Source organism: Podarcis melisellensis (assembly GCF_964234715.1).
Source record: "Podarcis melisellensis genome assembly, chromosome: 3".
Lineage (NCBI taxonomy): Eukaryota > Metazoa > Chordata > Lepidosauria > Squamata > Lacertidae > Podarcis > Podarcis melisellensis.
This window is the reverse complement of record NC_138530.1, coordinates 38,883,669-38,899,694: the sequence shown is the minus strand read 5'-3', so window position 1 is coordinate 38,899,694 and position 16,026 is coordinate 38,883,669. Positions and strand designations below refer to the sequence as shown.

The 16,026-nt window shown below is 43.1% G+C and overlaps 1 long non-coding RNA gene across 1 annotated transcript in view; it reads right to left on the bottom strand.

Moving 5' to 3' along the window:
• The window catches only part of LOC309366328, a 48,951-nt gene extending 33,594 nt beyond the window's left edge, over positions 1 to 15,357 (bottom strand). Inside the window, exons 1-2 of the long non-coding RNA XR_014166640.1 lie at positions 14,875 to 15,357; positions 12,101 to 12,895 (exon numbers count right to left, since the gene is read on the bottom strand). This is a non-coding gene — a long non-coding RNA (uncharacterized lncRNA). The remainder of the gene's footprint in view (positions 1 to 12,100; positions 12,896 to 14,874) is intronic.
• Positions 15,358 to 16,026: the final 669 nt, after the last annotated feature.

Genomic DNA, 16,026 nt, shown 5'->3' with positions numbered 1-16,026 from the left:
TAGGCTAGAGCTCTTCTCCCTTATTTTTATGTGCAGGGACTTAGACAGACAGATCATAGATCAATATCTGTCTATTGCTAATCCCTCACCTGCAGATTGAAGTGGTTCAGTCTATGAGCAGTTTTATCACACAACTTTCCATTTGTGCAGACTAGCTGTGAATTTTAGTAATTTTCTTTAGGACTGAACTGCCTTTTCTGGGTTATGTCTTAGAATAAATAGGATGAGCTCATGGGTCTGCAACTCACCCTGGTCATATTCCCCAATACGGCTCTAGTTTGGGGATCATAATGCCACCCACTATTCTGAGCGAACAGGCTTTTTGGGTTCTTGTATATATGCAGTGCAAATGCACAAAGATTAACCCAAGACGTGAAAGACAACCAGGGGACAGATCAAAATAAACCACAAAGAAACAAACTGCAACAGAGAGGCACGGTGAGCAGGCATAGCACCAATTCATACCTTGTCTCTGAGCGTGTACCTTTTTGTGCTTGACTGTCTGTCTTGGGAGATGAAGCACACAAGGCTTCCATCATGTCCGCATGAACTGTTGCTGCTTGTTCCACATGACTGTGCTGAATGCTGACAAGTGGAGCATGTGCCCCTGACAGCAGGTCGGCCATTACAAAACCATGTCCTGGCTGGCATGCAATTGTCTTGCACAAAATACTTTTCTCGAGTCAGAGACAGAATCTGCACATGCCACTTAGAGTGTTTCTGAGTTTCTTTTCCATTGTTGGTGTGCATGTGTGAAAGGCAGCTTGAAATGTGCTTGTATCCTTTATATTTCTTAAATGGCTGGTGCCTGTGCAGGGAGCTGGATGTACAGTCGCAGCTTCCAGAGTCTTGTGTGTCATCTGTAAACAGAGGGGTTTTATCTGAATCACATTTTTACTTCTCTAGTTTCAATCCCCCCCCCCCAATATCACTTTCCCTCCCTGGATTCAAGTATCTTTAAACCTTATTTATTGATTTTTCACACAAAAAAACTTTACAGATTTTAACATAAATTGTAAATTACTTTATCCATCCATCCACCCCTTCCATGATTTCCCTGTTTACACTTGAATGCTGCATATTTCTCATATACTATTCAATATATCCATTTAAACCTATTTAATGCTGTTGCTCATATTTCAGATCCTGCAAGTATTTTTGCTCACTCGGAAGGGTCCTTACTTGATTCCTCCTTCATACCCTTGACTGTGAGTATCTGTGGTATGGCTGGTACATTCATATACACACCCCTCTGAGGGTAGGGACATCTTTGGTGAAATTAATAAGATGGGGTGTGTGTTTATAGGATGTTATTTTTTCTTCTTCATGTGCATCCACCAATGCTGGTGCACAAAATATCTGTAATTAAGCAATAATCACGAGGTTTCAGTGAAATTGTTATGGTTTTCCTATGTCCTTGTCAGTGACCAGGGAGGACAGAGAAGTGGTTGCAGCCACCCACACTGGCAGATTGTAATTGACATGTCACACTGGACTGTCTCTAAGTCTGTTGTTGTTGTTGTTTAGTCGTTTAGTCCTGTCCGACTCTTCGTGACCCCATGGACCAGAGCACGCCAGGCACTCCTGTCTTCCACTGCCTCCCGCAGTTTGGTCAGACTCATGCTGGTAGCTTCGAGAACACTGTCCAACCATCTCGTCCTCTGCCGTCCCCTTCTCCTTGTGCCCTCCATCTTTCCCAACATCAGGGTCTTTTCCAGGGAGTCTTCTCTTCTCATGAGGTGGCCAAAGTATTGGAGCCTCAGCTTCAGGATCTGTCCTTCCAGTGAGCACTCGGGGCTGATTTCCTTAAGAATGGATAGGTTTGATCTTCTTGCAGTCCATAGTACTCTCAAGAGTCTCCTCCAGCACCACAATTCAAAAGCATCAATTCTTTGGCAATCAGCCTTCTTAAAACATTAACGTATGGACAATGGTATGGTAAGAAGTGGGAGGAGATTCCTAAGTGATTAAAAACAGCACTTTGTAGGGCACATATGAGTTCAGTCAGAGACATGGATTGTATGTAAACATAATAACGTAAGGCGAACGTCATTCACTGAAAGAAGGTCCGTGTCATGATGGGGGCAGGTACGTGTGTGTCAAACATATGGATGGAAGGAAGTCCTCATGATGGTCCATTCTCAACTGATTCCTCTGACATCCCTAACTGAATCCCAGGTAGTAATAACTGAATCCATTATATTGCCTACAGAACCTAACATATTTAACTGATGAATATGGTCGGGGAAGAATCCGCTGGGATTCCAATGCATTCCAATGACATAAGAGCATTGTTGTGCTTTCCCTTTTATTTCTTCCTCTTCTGCTACTGTGCCTGACAGAACCACCTGTTCAGTGAGGTGATGCTTTTAGAGTGAAGTGTTTTGATGGGTCAAAGAGCAGCTCTGCTAGCGCTGATGTCTAATGCATGGATGCAAATCTTTGAACTCTCTGCACCACATTCGTATGCATGCCCATTCTAACTATTTAAGGAACGCGTTGCTTGAACTGCTAATTGCTTATGAATCTAACAGCAGATGTGAACATGTCTGGCAATCTTTTTACTTCTTGATCTTACAGTTTTGGCATGTTCCGCATTGTCTGACCTTTAGATTAATCACCTTTTATGTCTGGTCTCTCCTAGGCAATTTCAGGTTTTTGATCTTGTTTAGCTGAAATCCTGTTACCTCTTGTACTGGAAGCAACACACTGCAGATTCTTGGTATTTAGCTGTGGTGCCATCTCAGGTGACCATAATCATCACCAAGGCTGAGTGTCTGCTGTGTTGTTGTGCAGACAAATCCTTCAAGGGAGGATGAAGGATGCAAGTAAATAAATAAAACAACACTTAATCCATTCTTGGAGATCTGAAAATCCCCAGGCTGAAAATTTGCCAACTTAGTTGGACATATGCAGTCATTTGGTCCTGCTCTAATCACATCATGCATTTTGAAAGTATCTCCCAAATTCCAGAACTTTTCCATGAGCTAGTATATTATCTAATAATGATTCTACCATCATACAGAAGAATTTGCATTGCATTCCTGACACCACCTCTTTGCTTTCCCTTGGGTCAACATTGACCATTCCTGTCTTCAAATAACCCCCGACTTAAAGAAGCAAAGTTTTAAGAGTTGTTTATACTTGGATCCATTAAAGAAATAGTGGTGAAAAATAAGTGTCTGGCCTGCTCTTCAAAATGCCAAGGTAAACACTAGGTGACCTATTCCTTGTTCTTTGCCTAACCTGGCTGAACTCTGGAAGAAAGTAATAAATAGCAATGGTTAATTGGCGTCATTTCTAAGTATAACATCCCCACTTCCTCACATCAAGTTTGCCCAGGATTCAAAGGTTTGTGAGCTAGACAAATAAAAATATATGGTGCTGCTTGAAAGAGAAGGGGCACGAGAGTTTTGTGGCCTGGCCCAAGACTCAGGGTCATCTCACACATCACAGGGATGTTGCCAGAAATTGTTTCCTAATGGCAACTTGTCCCTGACTGGCCTGTGGCATTTAGGAGCACCACAAAAACTAGTCTTCAAGCACAACACAACTTCAAAAATCAAAGAGAGGTCTGATGCTTCCAAGCTCTGCACTCTGGTGAACAATCTTCCAGATGGCACAGTTTTGGGCCACAGTCCAACAGAGTAAGGTGCTCTTAAGTCTACTGCTTTCAGCTAGCTTAATCCTGCCTAACTTTTGTTGGATTGTGGGCTTTATGTATTAAAGCCACAATGGATATTTAAGGAAATGTACTGCCACTAGATCTAGTTGTATATCCAAAACATAGATTCTAGATTTGATGCAAAGTCTTTTGCTTCCCGCGATTTAAAAAAAAGCACCATCAAAACTTCAGTGTTGTTGCCTTCAAAGGAAGTTTATTCTGAAGATGTTTCCCTGAACTACTTGATGGGGCATAACTATAAGAATGCAAGAAAAGCCCAGATGGATTAGACCAAAGGCCCCTCTGGTCCAGTGTCCTCTTCTCACAGTGGGCCGCCCAGATGCCTATGGGAATCCAGCCAGCAGAACCTGAATATAACATTGCACTTCTCAGTTGTGATTTCCAGCAACTAGTATTCAGAAGCATACTTCCTCCAATAGTGGTGTTATAAGAATTCTAAGGTCTCAAATAAAAAATTAAATGTTCATTAATGTACGAGGCAAACACATACATAACTATATAAACCACATGTCTGACCTGGATTCAGGAACTAAACTATTTCCCATCACAAAAGAATGGCTAGGCTGCCCAGGTAAAGCAACCAGTGACCATTATCAGCATATCCTGGCAGACAGGATTTCTGCTGTAGACCGCCTCCTTCTGTCATGTATGTATGATTTTTTTTTTTGGGGGGGGGTCTTGAGCTACAGGGTGGGCAACTTCAAAAGTATATATAAGGGCTTGCACACCATTGTTCTGGTTTTTCTCCTCCCTCCTGTGTGTGGTGAGTGGGGTCCCTGTTGCAACAGTTAATAAAGTTCAGGCTTACTAGCTGCTTTGCTTCTCAGTATACTCTGGTTGGCCTCTGTTATTTTCTCCTACCAATAGGGAACATACTTAAGGATTCTATATGGTCTCTTGGAAGGTAAAAGGAGCAGGTCCCCCCCCCTAACAGTGGATTCAAAAGTAATCTTTGTGCCCAGTAGCCATTGATATCTTCCATGAAATTTCCTAAACCCATTTTAAAGCCATTTACGTTAGTGGCCTTAACTACCTCTTGTGGTAGAGAATTCCATAGTTTCCCATGTTATGTGTGAAGAAGTACTTTGTAGGCTGTCTAATAGCAGTTGGTGGGGTGGCACAGGTAGGGTGGTGTTGCTCACAAATGGTTCTGCTGCTTCTTGAGAGGGAGGGTTGAGGCACACTCTGCAGTGTGGCTATTGTGTGAGCGAGGTGGCAGCAGTGTCAGATTGGCACTACCACCACACCATGCTGAGCTTCCTGCCCCTCTCAGGAACTGGCAGCGATGCTTGGTGTTTAGAAGGCAAGAGAGAAATGCCACCCTACCTGTGCCACCCTACCAACCCTACCTGTGCTACTGAAATTATCTTCTTCTTTTTTAAAGCTTGCTGTGGAGACAAATCCAAAACTCTCCACAGTTACATTGCATAGCAATGACAGTAAATCCTTGTTTCTTGAAGAGATAGTCAGTCAAAATAATACGTCAGGCCAGAGGGACCCTACATCCACAAAAGGTAACCTAGACATGTTAAGTCCCTGGGCTTGCCTGTTCCCTTCACATTCCTTTCTTCTAATCTCATACTTTGTGTCTGGAAGAGAATGTCTTCCTACTTGGGTTAATAAGAACATCAGCACATCTAACAAGAATTGGTCTTCACTTTTCCCCACCTGATTTCATGAGGAATTTGATGGAGCTCTCAGGATCAACAACAACAACAACAACAACAACATTTTTATTTATTTATACCCCACCCATCTGGTTGAGTTTCCTCAGCCACTCTGGGCAGCTTACAGCATATATAAAACATGTATGTTACATATTGTCTCACTAAAATGACAGTGCTGTTGGTGGTGGGAGGCTAAATAAGAGCAAGGCCCTTGTTGCTTGCTATCGTGGCCATTCTTCTTTTTGCTCATTCTCTTCTTCTGAATCACACCTATAGCATGCATTGGAGCAACTGAAGCTAGAGTAAATATATGCTTAGGCTACAAAGAGAATCCCATCCTGATGCTCTTCTTTGAAGTACAGATGTAACACAAGTCCATATATCTTCAAGCCTTCTGTCAGGTATGCCCAAATAGATAACTGAGAATCTTCCCATAAAAAAGCAGCCTAGTTAATTTCCCTGAGGAAATTCACGAGGCTATTCTATACATAAAGCCGCCTGGTTTATTTGCTATCCCAAACACTTAAACAAAGCAGCACAATATGATAGGTATTTACAATCTATCAAAGCCTCAGTACCATTGTAAACTGCATTCCAGCCAGCACGCCTTCATGGTTTAAATAACTTCTACATTTAGAAAAAGTAACTGGAATATCCAGCTCAGTTAAATTTAGTTTTTTCTTCTGTACCCCAAGCTATCACAAAGTTTCAAGAATGTGTGCATGGGCAATTTTCAAATGGAAACCTACCCAGGTAAGATCTGAGCATATCTGGTAGGTTGACTCAGACCCATAAAAGGTTTAGAGAACATTCTTATGCATGGCATTCCAGACAGAGGTCCTACTGAGTTGAGTGGAGATTACTCCTAAATCAGTGGGAATAGGAATGCAGCCCTACTGACACAATTTTCCCTGCATTTTCTTTGGAGAAGGTAATATTGTGTCCTGAGCTATCCATGGACACAACCACAACTTCCTAGCAGCTATTTCCATTTTGGTGGCCGCTATGATCATGGAAGTTATTTCCAGGTAACTGTGGCAGTATTCCCTGAGGTTCTGGATCACTCAGTTCCTTCTTCATGAGAAGCTTTCGAATGTATGAATGTACCAACTGTTAGTCTATACTGTAAATGAGAGCAGAATGCCTGTGAAAATTCAAAACTGCCTAGGAAAGAGCCATATTTATTTTTTATTTGTACAAGTTTTTCTATGTCGCCATATATAACATCATGGCAGCATACAAAATGAATACAAAACCCCCCACCATTTTCAAAATAAAAGTACAAATAATTGTTAAGACTTCTAATTAAAAATAAAAGATTAAACAGCTGCAAAGGCCTGTTAATGGGGGGGGGGGGAAAATGTTTTCTCAGAGATGCCTGAAAGTCAAAAGCAAGGATGCTCTGCCCAATCTCTCCTGGAAGAATATTCAAAGCATAGGACTAGTGACATTAACTGCCCGACTTCTGTTCACTCAGATGTAAGCTCCATTGAGTTCAACGGGGTTTCCTCTAAGATAAAGGTGTTTAGCCAGGATAGCCAATGTATTGCCCTCCAGATGTTGTGCTACAACTCCCATCAGCCCTCGCTAGCATAAGCAATGGTCAAGGATGATGAGACTTGTAGGCCAAAAATATGTCGAGTGCACCACATTGTCTATCCCTAGTGCGTTGGACTTTAGCTTTAATTACATCTTTCTTTACTTAAATTCCTCCTAATATACATACAGTGGTACCTCGGGTTAAGTACTTAATTCGTTCCGGAGGTCCGTACTTAACCTGAAACTGTTCTTAACCTGAAGCACCATTTTAGCTAATGGGGCCTCCTGCTGCCGCCGCGACATCGGAGCACAATTTCTGTTCTCATCCTGAAGCAAAGTTCTTAACCTGAAGCACTATTTCTGGGTTAGCGGAGTCTGTAACCTGAAGCGTATGTAACCTGAAGTGTATGTAACCTGGGGTACCACTGTACATTTATATGCAGGTTTGCCCAAGATACGTATTTTGGCAAAGTGATTTCCCCTAACACGTTGCATTTTTGTATGTTATTTTAACTGATACATGAAATCTTATGCACACTTTACTTTGTTTTTGTACACATTAAGTGGCTGGAGAACTGCATCACGAAATTTGGGAAAGTGTGAGACAGAATGCATGCAGAAAAGTGACCATTTGGAGAAATCATGGGAATGCTTAGATAGACAGTAACGCACAGAAAAATAACTGTGTGGGGAAAAACATGAGAATGCTTCAAGAGGCAGTAGGGTAGAGAAAATAAAATGTGAGTGGGGGAATGGGATACTTCGGGACAGACCTTAGAGTAAAGAGGCAGTGTTGAGAAACCAGAGTGATGTGTGGAAAATCAGCAAACGTCACCATTTCACAGTCAAGTCGTTTTCGGCGAAATAAAGGGCCCCTTTTCCTCAAAAAGAACAATTTATGTTTCTGTCAGGTGTACGTCTGGGCTAGCTTAGTGAGGTAATGTCTCCAACAGTGGAGGGAAGGGTGCCAGGAGTAGAGGAGTGGGCCCTATCACTTTGACACGGCCCATTCACATGGCGTACTTTCCTCCAACCATTCACCAAATTTATCCCGAATGTTGGTTATTTTGAAGCCTTTGACTGTTTCCCCAACAAAATCTGTGTGAAAGATAGACATTCAAAGGCCATGTGATGATGCCTCTGTCTGTGATATGAGGAAATCCAGTCCTGTTTCATATAATTCTTCTTTAAACTACAGCGCCTTTTTGCCTGGCAAGTGAAAGGCTTTCAAACAGTCATATCCACAGGTCAAATGATTGTGACTGGCTATAAGGTAATCCTCCCACAAATAAACTGCAAACAGTGGGTATACAGATACGAGCTGTTAACATGCATCCTATTTAGCGACGTGGGTGGCGCTGTGGGTTAAACCACAGAGCCTAGGACTTGCCGATCAGAAGGTCGGCGGTTCAAATCCCCGCAATGGGGTGAGCTCCCGTTGTTCGGTCCCTGCTCCTGCCAACCTAGCAGTTCGAAAGCATGTCAAAGTGTAAGTAGATAAATAGGTACCACTCCGGTGGGAAGGTAAATGGCGTTTCCGTGCACTGCTCTGGTTCACCAGAAGTGGCTTAGTCATGCTGGCCATGTGACCCGGAAGCTGTATGCCGGCTCCCTCGGCCAATAAAGCCAGATGAACACCGCAACCCCAGAGTCGGTCGAGACTGGATCTAATGGTCAGGGGTCCCTTTACCTTTTTATTAGGAATATTCAGGAAACCATGGCTCATATACAAGTTAGTCATGGCCCGCAGTCCCAGATTTCCTGTTTCCTGCTGTTATTCATGGAAAATGAATAACTCTGCACATGCTCAGAGGTACTATGCCCAGGGCTGACAATTATCCTTCTTGTTCTGCAGTCATTCTCCTAGATTTCTTTCTCTCTTGAATTTCCCCTGACTCCATTTAAAAACTCATTTGTTGAAAGGTACCTGTGAGGCAGAAATTCAACATGTGGCTGGAGTTTTTGTGTTTCTTTCCCTAAGGGACAGTGGCCTCAGTGGGGCTACCACAAAAGCTTATAAAAGAAATGAAGAGTGCTTGCCTAACAAGATATTTCAATTTGTGGTTGACAGCAATGCTTACATGTGCTGGCATCATTTTAAAGCAACTGCCAGGGCACCTAAAAATTGTAATGTTGCGAGGGGTGGTGCTTGCAGGCACTGGCACACATAAATCTATTTTTAAGTGGCCTGACAGCTCTGTGAATTGACCCTGAGTTTAGTGAAGCCAATGGGAGTGATTCTTTGACTGCACAGAGTGGCACCGCAATCCAAATACATTTACTTCCTTGCAAGTAAATCTCACTGAAAACAGTGGAAGTTTCACTGAAAGCAATGGAATGGACTACCAAATAAGGAAGAGGTGTCACATTGCTTTGCGTGGACAGGCGGAGTCCCCAGATCCTGCGCGGTCCCCCCGTCATGTGGAATAACGACTCAAGACAACGTGCTATGGGATTAAATTGGCCACAACTTTATTAAATTTCAAATGTGGGTAGACCTTGGCTCAGGCATTGGGCGTTCTCCCTCCCCAGTCCCCAGCCGGGGACCTAGGGAGCATCAGGGTTATCCAGTGTGTGTGTGGGGGATGGGCCGGCTCTGGAGAACATATGTTCAAGCAGAGATAGCCGCCCCCGTAACGCCGCCGCCGCAGGGGAGAGCAATGACGACCTTCCGGCGTACGGTCAAAGCCTCCCTTCAGAAACCCCTTTAACGGGGAACCCTGGTATCGCCGCCGCAAAGAGGAAGATGGACAAAAGGATTCCGCCCAAGGCCTGATACTGCCAAAGTTGTGACGTTTTGCTACGGGAAAGGCGAAACCTGCCAATGCAGGGAAATTCCTTTCCGGCCCTTTAACAGCGACCTTAACGTAGCAGCGCCCGCATACCTGTGAAGAAAATTAACTTGCAAAACATGTGAGGAAAATTAACCTGCAACATAAGACATTGACTGAGGGTGGGTAGGGTGGGAGAAGCTCTGGAGCCAAGTGAGAATTCCCAGGTAAAATCCTCCCTCCTTTGTGTGGGCAGGTAATCCCTCCCCCACCTGGCCTGGTCTCCTTGGCAACCCTTTCCCCCAGGTGGGATTGGACAACTGACTGAGGTAGGCGGAGACCTCCAGGTATCCCACCTGAGGGATGGCATAGCCTAGCCTATGCTGTTGGAGCCGCTCCAGGTCTAGGGGCTGCACGCGTCCACGCAAAGGGTGCCCCCCGTTTTAAGCGGGGAGCGGTCATTCTGATCCAAGCAGAGCTTCAGCTTGGCTTGACTCTCTTCTAAGCAAATTAGTCAAACTAATTAAGCCCATTGAAACGGATGTTTAACTTTAATTAAAATGCAAACCGAAGAAATTAATCTATGTCAAAAACTTGTCCAAGTTTTCAAAGAGGTGCAAATTTGAATGTGAGCATTAATCAAAGAAAATGAATACGGTTTAACCTATTTTATTCAGACCTCCCATAGGCAGCCTGCTATATATACTAAATCTGCTTTATGACCTACTCTATTCTAGACACAAATTTCATGCCCCCCGAAGGGTCTTCACAAAAGAGCCTGTACTGCAGTGGAACTAGATTCATTATCTCCAGAAGTCTTGTTGGCATCAAATCTGGCAGCCACAGTACCTCTGCTTGCAGTAATGTTCCAGTCTGTAAACATGGTGATGCATTATGAGCTACCCCCATTTTTCAAAAAACAAAAGCTTAAACCTTCCTCCTTTTTCATTTCTCTTTCTCTTTTCTCTTTAAAAGCAGCACTTCCTTTTTTGTCACCTCAAGCCAAGGTGTATGAAAAAGGTGGTTTATAAGGGATGCATCACACATTAATTTGTAGCTCGTCGTGTGGTTATTTTATTACTTTTGACCAGTGTTATGTTTCCAGAAAAAGAGGTGCCGGAACTCACCACGAACACTTCCCTTGTTCTCTTATAATGGCAATGGTGCCCACCTGAGAGGTGCTGGAACTGAGTTCTGATGTGATTTCTGGCTGAAAAAAGCCCTGCAAAGTCTCTTATGAAGTTCATTTAGGAATACTAGGATGAATGCCTTTATGGATCACTCTTTCCCTCAGTGGCTTCCTGAAAGCTCACAAGAACAATAGTACCTTCTGCAACCTTCTGCAGTGATGACCCTCCCCCCATCAACAACTATTTGGTGATACGTTGCATCTGAACACAGAGGTTCCAGTTAGGTATTGTGGCTAATAGCCACTAATAAACCTAACCTCCATGGGTTTGCCTAACACAGGGGAGGGGAACCCATGGCCTTCCATGTGCGATTTGACTCCCAACTCCTCTCAGTCCCAGCAAACATGGCCAACAGTCGGGGTGATGGGAATTATAGTCCATAAAGTTCACCATCCCTGATTTAATCCCTATCAAAAACCATTTTAATCAGAGGCAGCCACCACATCTAAAGGCCAAGCATTCCACAGGTTAATTATGAGTTTCATGATAGAATATTTGAGAAGGCAGATCTGTCCTCAAACTACCGCCAATACGGTTTATTAGAGGGCCTCAAGTATTATCAAAGAAAGAGAGAATTCTCTCCATGCATTTTCATCCCCCCCCCAATACTTCTCCATACTTTTCTTTTTTTTCCCTGAGTCACCTAACACTAAACATTTCAGCCTTAAGACCTGGGGAAGGTGTCCAAACTGCTGCACTGTTGTGGTTCCCCTTCTCTTCACAATTTACAGCCCTGACATCCTTTTCAAAGTGGGATAAGTAGAACAGTACATGGCAATTCTTAAGAAGAAGAGACTGCTGGATCAGGCCAATAGCCTATCTAGTCCAGCACCCTGTTCTCACAGCAGCCAACTGGACGTTTATGGGAAACTCAGTTTCAATTTCAGACACACAGGCATTATGATAATGCCTATTCTGTATTTAGTCCTTTTCTGAAATAATCTATAGCACAGAAATTCCCGCCCCCAACCCTCAGTGTTGCATACTGAGTTGATGCTTTTATTCAGCTATCCACCAGCTATCTTTTCCTACTTGATTCTTTTGGTTACTATGTACATTTCTTCTGCGGTATTCAGTTCAGTCTTATAATGCACTTCTACAAAATAAAAATAAAATAAAATAAAAAAGAGGCAATCCACCATAAACACCAAGATCTCTTTCCTGGTTAGTCTTTGCCAATTCAGACTGCATCTGTGTAAAGGTTTCCCTCTGCCCTGATGTGCATGAATTTGTGCTCATTGTATTTACCTTTCCTACAGGGATCTGAAGACTGTGCCTTGTTGCCTTTCCTTTCAGAGCTTGTCTTGGCTTCAAGGCTTCTTGCGTAAGCATAGACACACCTCTCCAAATGTCATTTTCATATGCGACTGTTCCCAAGACTGTTTTGGCTGCTCCAGACTGGCTTCTCTTCAGTTCTTCTCAGCTTTCCCCCAGAAAAATCAGTTTAAATGCAACTCTGTTGCCTTTTTGATGTTTCTCCATTTTTCATGAGTTGTCTTGGCACACTGGTTACTGCCATGTGGGTTCTGCTTTTTCTAATTAGAGACAAATGGATTTTGCCACACTTGAAATGGGAAACTTTTCCTTCCCAGAAGCTGGAATTGTTGTATGTTAACATTGCTGTGAGTTTGGACCATTTGTCGTTCAAGTGTCAGCGTGGGACCGTGGGAATTACTTGCACTGACACCATCAGGAAAAAGATACCCAGATATTAATTAAGGGGTTTGTGTGGCATCTTTGCTGAACTACTGGCAGCAATGAGAGAACAGAAAATGCAAACTTTATAAACACTTTAATCATGGCTTCCTGTGTGCATATAAAATAGGAAAGCTTCAGGCATTTTCCCAATAGGAGGAGAGCTGTTTCTGCTTCCATAGGAACACAGGAAGCTGACACTTCCTAAATCATACCATTACTCCATTTCACATAGTATTGTATACACTGACTGGCAAGGACTCTCCAGGGCTTCAGACAAAGGATATTCCCAGCCCTATCCAGAGATGTCAGGGAAGCGGAAGGCTCAATTTTACATATGTGGTGGACCTGTAAGAAAATAAAGGAATTTGGGGATGTAATTTATAATGAGCTCAAAAGAATGATCAGAGTAACCTTCATAAAAAAACCGGAAACTTTTCTCCTGGGGATATTAGGCCCAGACATACCAAAAAGTGCGAGTGAAATATTCTTGTATGCCATGGTAGCTGCAAGAATATTAATCACTATGAACTGGAAAGGAGAGAGAATTCTGACAAATCTGGAGTGGCAAAGTAAACTGCTGGAATATGCCAAGTTGGCAAAAATAACAGAAAAACTGAGAGGTCATACTGATCAAACATTTATTAGGAAATGGGACACGTACAAAAAAATATATTAAGGATTACTGTAAAAATATGACGTCAGTGGCAGGCCTTGAATGACCTCTGTGGTATGATGGATAATTATAAGAGAATATAATATTGATGAAAATTAACAAAAGACTAGATAGACTAAGTGGTAGATGCATGATGGGGTGGTGGAAAGCCTTCAGAAACTCAAGAAGAACTTAGTGTGATGTGGAATAACAAATATTACCATTTTCTTTTCTTTCTTCTGGATAATCCTTATGTTTGTTATTTCTTTTTAATCTCAATAAAGCATAACCTCCCCCCCCCCCCGAGATGTCAGGGATTGAACCAGAGACCTTCTGTATGCAAAGCAGATGCTGTACCACTGAGCCACTTCCCTTCCCCATATAGAGGGAGGAACAATCTCTCTTTCTGGCAGCAACCTCTGTGCCTGATGTGTTCTAAACTGGGAAGTTTTTTCAGGTGGCGTGATGGGGAAAGAGACTGAGAAAGCCCTCTGTAAAGAGAAAGACTGAGAGCAGTCCCACTCACATGTAATTTCACATGCACACACATAGAGGACACACACACAGGTGCACAGCTCCCTGTTCAGGTGTGATATATATGCCAGCATGCAAACCAGCCCACCAGAAGCACTTAAGGCTCCCAAGTCATCATTAGCAAAAACTTGGGACTGATCTCTTTTATATGGGAAGCACCTCCAAGTTGCTGAGGTAAAGGTAAAGGTAAAGGACCCCTGACAGTTAAGTCCAGTCGCAGATGACTCTGGGGTTGCACCGCTCATCTCGCTTTACTGGCCGAGGGAGCCGGCATTTGTCCGCTCCACAGAGTTTTTCCGGGTCATGTGGCCAGCATGACTAAGCCACTTCTGGCGCAACGGAACATCGAAACCAGAGCAGTGTACGGAAATGCCGTTTATCTTTCCACCGGAGTGGTACCTATTTATCTACTTGCACTTTTTGGGGTGCTTTCAAATTGGTAGGTTGGCAGGAGCTTGGACCTAGCAACGGGAGCTCATGCGGGGAATCGAACTGTCAACCTTCTGATTGGCAAGCCCAAGAGGCTCAGTGGTTTAGACCACAGCGCCACCCGTGTCCAAGTTGCTCAGGTAACCAATACTGTATCAGGATCAGTTGTCAATAAAATGAAGCCCATCTCCCCCCACTTTGGGATTCCTGAGAAAATAATCTCTAATAATAGGCTGCAGTTTTCATCTGATTTAGCAATGAAAGAATCTGTCACTTTGGTTCTCTCTGTTTCCTCATGTTTCGAGTCTAAAATTCAGTTCTCCACATTTCTGCAGCAATTTCAATTAAAACAAGAATTCCTCATGAAAATTGCTCAGTGTTTAAGGCAAATTTCTCCTCATAAAAACATTTTTATATACAGTTTTGACTAATGAACACATTTTTGCAAAAGTTATTTCCCCTAATATATTTTACACCTTTTTATGCAAACTGCTCCCTAATATAAACACTTTCATGAATATTGTTTGGTTGGAGAACTGTGTCGTAAAATTCAGAAAACTGATTTTCAAAAGATGGGTGTGTTTGGATTCTCATATTGTTTAGGAAACAGAATTTCGAAAGCTTGACTTGTAAGTGCAAATTGAATCAAATTTCTCCCCATCCCTAATATGAAAATTTGCAGAGGCTTATAGATTTCAACCCTTCTTACCTCCAAGTCTGTTGTTTCTCCAGAGCGACAGTGAAATAGAACATGTTGTCCTGACTAAAAAAACACCTGTGGTTGAAATCATCCATCCTCTACCTTGTCCTATTGACATAGCAGCCAACACCTTTGGCAAAACGCTTCAGCCCAGTTGTTCCTAGGATGGAAGTTCCATTCCAAGATTCCAGCATTTGCCACCTAACTAACTCCATCTTGGTCTGATTTCCACAGCTTTGCAGAACAGGATGCCTATTATAAAGCTTGCCGGAAGAACGTCTGTGGCAAATGGCATAATGCTAAACTCATGAAACCAGAAGACCTGCTCTGCACAAAGGAGTCCTATGAAAATGTGCCAGTACAGGAGAATGCAGAGACTTCTTGCTCCTATTTGATTGCAGTTCTGACAGGAATTATCTGTCACAATCGGACACAACTTGTCCTTGTGGGAGATGCTCCAGTGCTCTCCTAAGGAACCACCACAATGCAGGCTGAAGAAAACACTATCCAAGTTACACCCCTAGAGATGTTCCAGCTCCTCCCTCTCAGAGAATATGCCCAGGCAGGAAGCAACAACCACTTGCATTCCTGAGAGATGATGCTTTGCACAGAGAATGTCCCAATCTCCAGCATCTCCAGGTAGGGTTGGGAAAGAAACCCCTGCCTGAAATCTGGAGAGCTACTCCAGTCAGTGTAGATAATACTAGGGTACAGGGACCAGAGGTTTGACCCAAGTCAGCTTCCTCTGTTCCCTTTTGGAAGCCCACAGAATGGTTAGAAATAGTGGTTGCAATCAAAGCTACCAGCATGAGTTTGACCAAACTGCGGGAGACAGTGGAAGACAGGAGTGCCTGGCATGCTCTGGTCCATGGGGTGACAAAGAGTTGGATATGACTAAACAACTAAACAACAAAAGTGGTTGCAAGTCATCAGAGTAGAGTATTTCCTGATACATAGTCTACCCTGGCCTTCAGAGGATTTTGCAGTATTCATCATAATAGTATATTCTTGTTTAATTTTATTTGTTGCACTTAGTGTGTTGAGTAGTTACCCCTTAGAAAGGAGGATGTAGCATTAGCTGTATAAAGGGCTTCTAAGTGTGCTGGCGAGGAGAAGGGAGAACTAAAGCCCAACGTGGTGTCCAGATACTCTCAACTGCAA